Source organism: Budorcas taxicolor, chromosome 14, assembly GCF_023091745.1.
Source record: "Budorcas taxicolor isolate Tak-1 chromosome 14, Takin1.1, whole genome shotgun sequence".
Taxonomy (NCBI): domain Eukaryota; kingdom Metazoa; phylum Chordata; class Mammalia; order Artiodactyla; family Bovidae; genus Budorcas; species Budorcas taxicolor.
In genome coordinates this window covers 78849213-78857674 of record NC_068923.1, presented here as the reverse complement: position 1 = coordinate 78857674, position 8462 = coordinate 78849213, and positions in this window count along the sequence as shown.

The window sequence follows — 8462 nt, the reverse complement described above, 5'->3', positions numbered from 1 at the left end:
TTGTGTATGGTGTCAAAGAATGCTCTAATTTCATCCTTTTCTGTGTAGCTGTCCAGCTTTCTCAGCACCACTTGTTGAAGAGACTGTCTTTTCTCTGTTGTATATTCTTGCCTCTTTTGTCCTAGATTAAGGTATGTGGGTTCATTTCTGGGCTTTCTGTCTTGCTGCATTGATCTATATGTCTATCTTTGTGTTTTTATTACTGTAGCTTTACACATAGTCTGAAGTCAGGGAGCCTGAATCCTCCAGCTCCATTTTTCCTTCTCAAGATTGCTTTGGCTATTCAGAGTCTTTTGTGTTTCCATACAAATTTTAAGACTTTTTTTGGTTCTAGATCTGTGAAAAATGCCTTTGGTAATTTCACAGGGACTGAATTGATGCTGTAGATTGCCTTGGGTAATACAGTTGTTTTTGACAATATTGATTCTTCCAGTTCAAGATCGTGGTATATCTTTCCATCTGTGTGTGTCATCTTTGATTTCTTTCATCAGAGTCTTATAGTTTTCTGCATACAGGTCTTTTGCCTCATTAGGTAGGTTTATTCCTAGGTATTTTATTCTTTTTGATACAATGATAAATAGAATTGTTTCCTTAATTTCTCTTCCTGATCTTTCATTGTCAGTGTATAGAAACACAATAAATTTCCGTGTATGAATTTTGTATCTTGCAGCTTCACCAGATTCATTGATGTATTAGTAGTTTTCTGAGCTTCCCTGGTAGCTCAGCTGGCAAAGAATCTGCCTGCAATGCAGGAGGTCCCGGTTCAATTCCTGGGTTGGGAAGATCCCCAGAGAAATACCCACTCCCATATTCATGGGCTTCCCTGGTGGCTCAGACTGTAAAGAACCTGCCTGCAATGTGGGAGACCTGGATCCAAATCCCTGGGTTGGGAAGATCCCCTGGAGGAAGGCGTGGCAACCCAGGATTCTTGGTAGCATCTTTAGGATTTTCTATGTATAGTATCATGTCATCTGTAAACAGTGACAGTTTTACTTTTTTTTCCAAGCTGGATTCTTTTTATTTCCTTTTCTTCTGTGATTTCCATGGCTAGGACTTTGAAAGCTATGTTGAATAAAAGTGGTGAGAGTGGACATCTTTGTCTTATTCCTGGTTTTAGAGAAAATGTTCCCAATTTTTCATCATTGAGAATGGTGTTTGCTGTGTGTCTGTCATATATGACCTTTATTATGTTGAAGTAAGTTATCTCTGTGCCCAGTCTCTGGAGAGTTTTTCTTTTTTATCATAAATGGATGTTGAATTTTGTCAAAAAGCTTTTTCTGTATCTATTGTGAGAATCATATAGTTTTTTCTTTGAGTTGTTAGTGTGGTGTATCACACTGATTGATTTGTGGCTATTGAAAAGTCCTGGCATAAATCCCTTGATCATGGTGTATGATCCTTTTAATGTATTGTGTTTGCTAGTATTTCACTGAGGATTTTTACATCTATAGTCATCAGTGGTGTTGGACTATAATATTCTTTGCTTCTGCTATCCTTGTCTAGTTTTGGTATCAAGGTGATGGTGGCCTCATAGAATGAGTTTGGGACTGTTCCTTCTTTTGCAATTTTCAAAAAATAGTCTCAGCACCACTTATTGAAGAAACTTTCTTTTCTCCATTGTATATTCTTGCCTCCTTTGCCATAGATTAATTGACATCTATGGCAATGCCAAAGAATGTTCAAATTACCAGACAATTGCACTCATTTCATACGCTAGCAAAGTAATGCTCAAAATTCTCCAAACTAGGCTTCAATACTATGCGAACCGAGAACTTCCAGATGTTTAAACTGGATTTAGGAAAGGCAGAGGAAGCAGAAATCAAATTGCCAACATTTGTTGGATCATAAAAAAGCAAAAGAATTCCAGAAAAACATCTACTTCTGTTTCATCGATTATGCTAAAGCCTTTGACTGTGTGGATCACAGCAAACTCTGGAAAATTCTTAAAGACATGGGATTACCAGATCACCTTTCTTACCTCCTGAGAAACCTGTATGCAAGTCCAGAAGCAACAGTCAGAATGGGACATGGAACAATGGACTAGTTCCAAATTGGGAAAGGAGTAGGTTAAGGCTGTATATTGTCACCCTGCTTATTTAACTTATATGCAGAGTACATCCTGTGAAATGCCAGACTGGATGAAGCACAAGCTGGAGTCAAGACCACAGGGAGAAATATCAATAACTTCAGATATGCAGATGACACCATCCTATGCCAGCAAGTGAAGTGGAACTAAAGAGCCTCTTGATGAAGGTGAAAGAGGAGCGTGAAAAAACTAGCTTAAAACTCTAAATTAAAAACTAAGATCATGGCAGCTGGTTCCATCTCTTCATGGCAAATAGATGGGGAAACAATGAAATAGTGACAGATTTTATTTTCTTGTGTTCCAAAATCACTGCAGATGGTGAACACAGCCATGAAATTAAAAGATGCTTGCTCCTTGGATGAAAAGCTATGACAAACCTAGACAGGATATTAAAAAGCAAGAGACATGACTTACCAACAAAGGTCCATCTAGTCAAAGCTATGGTTTTCCCAGTAGTCATGTATGGATGTGAGAGCTGGACCGTAAAGAAGGCTGAGCATCAAAGAATTGATGATTTTTTAAAAAAATTTATTTATTTATTTTAATTGGAGGCTAATTACTTTACAATATTGTAGTGGTTTTTGCCATACATTGACATGAATCAGCCAAATTGATGCTTTTTGAGCTGTGGTGTTGGAGAAGAGTCCCTTGGACAGCAAGGAGACCAGACCAGTCAATCCTAAAGGAAATGAATCCTGAATATTCATTGGAAGGACTGACGCTAAAGCTGAAGCTCCAATAATTTGGCCACCTGATGCAAAGAGCCAACTTGTTAGAAAAGACCCTGATGCTGGGAAAGATTGCAAGCAGGAGGAGAAGGGGATAACAGAAGACAAGATGGTTGGATGGCATCACCGACTCAATGGACGTGAGTTTGAGCAAGCTCTGAGAGATGGTGAAGGACAGGGAAGTCTGGTGTGCTGCAGTCCACGTGGTTGCAAAGAGTTAGACATGACTGGGTGACTGAACAATGATGATAGTTGCTTTTAGTAATCTCATGATCTTTTGCATTTCTGTGGTGTCAGCTGTAACTTCTTTTCATTTCTAATTTTACTGATTTGAGCCCTCTTCATATTTTTCTTGATGAGTCTGGCTAAATGTTTGTCGATTTTGTTTATCTTTTCAAAGAACCAGCTCTTGGCTTCATTGATCTTTGCTATTGTTCTCTTCTCTAAATAAATAACTTTCATTTATTTATGCTCTGCTCTTTATTATTTCTTTCCTTCTACTAAATTTGGGTTTTATTTGTTCTTTTTTCTCTAAGTGCTTCGGGTATAAGGTTAGGTTGTTTGAGATTTTTCTTATTTCCTGAGATAAGATTGTATTGCTATAAAAATTCCTTCTTTGAACTGCTTTTGCTGCATCCCATGGGTTTTGGATAATTGTGTTTTCATTGTCATTTCCCATGAGGTGTTTTTTAAATTTCCTCTTTGATTTCTTCAGTGATCCACTGGTCGTTTAATAGCATATTTTTTTAGCCTCCGTGTGTTTGTGTTTTTTAGTTTTGTTTTTTTTCTTGTAGTTGATTTCTAACCTCACAGTGCTGTGTCTGGAAAAGACGTTTGATAAGACTTGAGTTTTCTTAAATTTACCAGTGCTTTCTTTGTGGCCCAGCATGTGATCTACTCAGGTGAATGTTTCCTGTGCACTTGAAAAGAATGTGTATTCTGCTCCTTTTAGATGGAATGCTCTCTAAGTATCAGTGAAGACAACATGGTCTAATGTGTCATTTAAGACCTGTGTTTATTGATTTCTGTCTAGATCTATCCATTGACATAAGTTGGGTGTTACGGTCCACCACTATTATTGTTTAACTGTCAATTTCTCTTTCTATCACTGTTACTCTTTACCGTATATTTTGAGGTGCTTCTATGTTGGGTGCAGATATATTTACAATTGTTCTATCTTCTTAGGTTGATACCTTGATCATTATGTAGCGTCTTTTTTTTTTTTGTCTCTTTTAACAGTGTTTATTTTAAAATCCATTTTGTCTGATATGAAAATAGCTACTTCAGCTTTCTTTGTATTTCCATTTGCATGGAATAACTTTTCCACCCCCTCACTTTGTCTTTATGTTTCCCTAGATCTGAAGTGGATCTCTTGTAGACAGCATATATACAAGTCTTGTCTTTGTATTATTTCAGCCAGTCCATATTTTTCAGTTGGCACATTTAATCCATTTACATTTAAGTTAATTACCAATATGTGTGTTCTTATTGCTACATTGTTAATTGCTTTGGATTTATTTTGCATAGTCTTTTTTCTTCCCTTCCTCTTTTGTACTCTTGTGATTTGATGACTATCTTTAGTCTGTGCTTGGATTAGTTTCTTGTGTGTGTGTGTGTGTGTGTGTGTGTGTGTATCTGTTGTAGGTTTTTGGTTGGTGATCCCCATAAGCAGTCTGTATGTATGCAAGATTGTTTTAAGTTGCTGGTCTCTTAATTTCAAATGCATTTCCAATATCCCACATTAGTACCCTTCTCACAGTTGCTAGTTTTGATATCATGTTTGTGTGTGAATGCTTTTCTACCTTTACTGCCCGTTTGCCTTTACCAATGAGCTTTCCCATATGTAATTTCCTTGTTTCTCATTGTGGCCTTTTCTTTTCCTCTCTGAGAAGATCCTTTAGCATTTTTTTGTAAAGCTAGTTTAGTGGCGCTGAATTCTCTTTGCTTTTGCTTGTCTGTAAAGCCTTTGACTTCATCATTGAATCTGAACAAGAGCCTTGCTGGGTAGAGTATTCTTGGTTGTAGATTTCTCCCTTTCATCACTTTGAATATATCTTGCCACTCCCTTCTGGCCTGCAGAGTTTATGCTGAAAAACATTGTGGGGATTCCCTTGTATGTTATTTGCTGCTTTTCCCTTGTTGCTTTTAATATTTTCTCTTTGTCATTCGATTTTGCCAAATGTCTTGGCATGTCCTACCTTGGGGTTATCTTGTATGAGTCTCTCTTTGCTTCCTGAATTGGGTGACTGTTTCTTTTCTCATGTTAGGGAAGTTTTCAGTTATTATATCTTCAAATATTTTCTCAGGCCCCTTCTTTCTCTCTTCTTCTAGGACCCCTATAATGTGAATATTGGTACATTTGATGTTGTCCCATAGGTCTCTGAGACTGTCCTCATTTCTTTTCATTCTTTTTCCTTTACTCTGTTCTGTGGCAGTTATTTCCACCTCTCTGTCTTCCCACTTATCCATTTTTCTGCCTCATTTATTCTGCTATTGATTCTTTCTCATGTATTTTTCATTTCAGTTATTATATTGCTCAACTCTGAACTGAACTGAACAGAACAACTCTGTTTGCTAGTTCTTTATATCTTTTCAGTTCAGTTCAGTCACTCAGTCGTGTTCGACTCGTTGCGACCCCATGAATCGCAGCACGCCAGGCCTCCCTGTCCATCACCAACTCCCGGAGTTCACTCAGATTCATGCCCATCGAGTCAGTGATGCTATCCAGCCATTTCATCCTCAGTCTTCCCCTTCTCCTCCTGCCCCCAATCCCTCCCAGCATCAAAGTCTTTTCCAATGAGTCAACTCTTTGCATGAGGTGGCCAAAGTACTGGAGTTTCAGCTTTAGCATCATTCCTTCCAAAGAAATCCCAGGGCTGATCTCCTTCAGAATGGACTGGTTGGATCTCCTTGCAGTCCAAAGGGACTCTCAAGAGTCTTCTCCAACACCACAGTTCAAAAGCATCAATTCTTCAGCGCTCAGCCTTCTTCACAGTCCAACTCTCACATCCATACATGACCACTGGAAAAACCATAGCCTTGACTAGACGGACCTTAGTCAGCAAAGTAATGTCTCTGCTTTTGAATATGCTATCCAGGTTGGTCATAGCTTGTCTTCCAAGGGGTAAGCGTCTTTTAATTTCATGGCTGCAGTCATCATCTGCAGTGATTTCGGAGCCCAAAAAAATAAAGTCTGACACTGTTTCCACTGTTTCCCCATCTATTTCCCATGAACTGATGGGACCGGATGCCATGATGTTTGTTTTCTGAATGTTGAGCTTTAAGCCAACTTTTTCACTCTCCTCTTTCACTTTCATCAAGAGGCTTTTAAGTTCTTCTTCACTTTCTGCCATAAGAGTGGTGTCATCTGCATATCTGAGATTATTGATATTTCTCCCAGCAATCTTGATTCCAGCTTGTGTTTCCTCCAGTCCAGCGTTTCTCATGATGTACTCTGCATAGAAGTTAAATAAGCAGGGTGACAATATACAGCCTTGACGTACTCTTTTTCCTATTTAGAACCAGTCTGTTGTTCCATGTCCAGTTCTAACTGTTGCTTCCTGACCTGCATATAGGTTTCTTAAGAGGCAGGTCAGGTGGTCTGGTATTCCCATCTCTTTCAGAATTTTCCACAGTGTATTGTGATACACACAGTCAAAGGTTTTGGCACAGTCAATAAAGCAGAGGTAGATGTTTTTCTGGAACTCTCTTGCTTTTTCCATGATCCAGTGGATGTTGGCAATTTGATCTCTGGTTCCTCTGCCTTTTCTAAAACCAGCTTGAACATCAGAAAGTTCACGGTTCATGTATTGCTGAAGCCTGGCTTGGAGAATTTTGAGTATTTCTTTACCAGCGTGTGAGATGAGTGCAATTGTGCAGTAGTTTGAGCATTCTTTGGCATTGCCTTTCTTTGGGATTGGAATGAAAACTGACCTTTTCCAGTCCTGTGGCCATTGCTGAGTTTTCCAAATTTGCTGGCATATTGAGTATAGCACTTTCACAGCATCATCTTTCAGGATTTGAAATAGCTCAGCTGGAATTCCATCACCTCCACTAGCTTTATTCGTAGTGATACTTTCTAAGGCCCACTTGACTTCACATTCCAGGATGTCTGGCTCTAGGTGAGTGATGACACCATCGTGATTATCCGGGTCATGAAGATCTCTTTTTGTACAGTTCTTCTGTGTATTCTTGCCACCTCTTCCTAATATCTCCTGCTTCTGTTAGGTCCATACCATTTCTGTCCTTTATCGAGCCCATCTTTGCATGAAATGTTCCCTTGGTATCTCTAATTTTCTTGAAGAGATCTCTAGTCTTTCCCATTCTGTTCTTTTCCTCTATTTCTTTGCATTGATCACTGAGGAAGGCTTTCTTATCTCTTCTTGCTATTCTTTGGAACTCTGCATTCAGATGCTTATATCTTTCCTTTTCTCCTTTGCTTTTTGCTTCTCTTCTTTTCAGTTCTTCGTTAAACATTTCTTGTATTTTCTTGTTCTAGTCCCCCATTCTTTCTCCAAGATCTTGGATCTTTTTAAAAAATCATTATTCTGAATTCTTTTGGGATGGGGTGCCTATCTTCACTTCACTTAGTTGTTTTTCTGGAATTTTACCTTGTTCCTTCTTCTAGAATACACTCCTCTGCCATCTCATTTTGTCTAGCCTTCTGTGTTTGTGATCTCTGTTCTGTAGGCTGCAAGATTATATTTTCCCTCTTGTGAGTGTGGCTGGTCTAAGAGGCTTGTGCAGGCTTCCTGGTGGAAGGGATTGGTGCCTACCCACTGTGGGTGGAGCTAGGTCTTGTCCTCTGGTAAGCAAAGCTGTGTGAAGGGATCAGTTTAGAGGCAGCTGTGGACTCAGAAAGACTTTAATCAATCTGTCTGTGATGTGTAGGGCTGTGTTCCTATCCAGTTCATCGTTTAGCCTGAGACATCTCACTATTGGAACTGACAGGCTGTTGGGTGGGCCCAGGTCTTGGTGACAAATGGCAGTTTTGAAGAGAACTCATGCCAGTGAGTAAGCCCTGTTATCTCTGCTATCAGTGTCCTTTTCCCCACAGTGAGCCATTACTGCGCCCTGTCTCTCCAGGAGACCCTCCCAGACTGGTGGATCAGTCTGACTGAGGCTCCTGAGAAATCACTGCTTTTTCCCTGGGTCCTGGTACACATGAGAGCTTGTGTGTATGCCCTCCAAGAGTGGAGTTTCTGTTTCTCTCAACCCTGTGGAGTTCCTGTGATCAAGGCCCACTGACTTTCAAAGCCAAAGGCTCTGGGGGCTTCTCTTCCCAATGCCAGAACCACAGACTGGGGCACCTTACATGGGGCTCTGAACCCTCACTCCTATGGGAGAGCCTCTGAGATATAATTATTATCCAGTTTGGGTCACTCACCTGGTGAGTATGAGATTTGAGTGTATTGTGAATGCGCCCCTCCTACCATCTTGTTGCAGCTTCTTCTTTGTCTTTGGATGTAGAGCATCTCTCCTGGTAGGTTTGAATCTTTTTGGTAGATGGCCATTCAGCAGTTAGTTGTGTCTTTGGTGTTTTTGAGAGAGACGGTGAGCTCAAGTCCTTCTACTCCACCATCTATTCTCAAACCACCCCCCCCCCCCAAAAAAGTGTGTCAAGGGGTTATTTCAAAGACAGTGCAGCG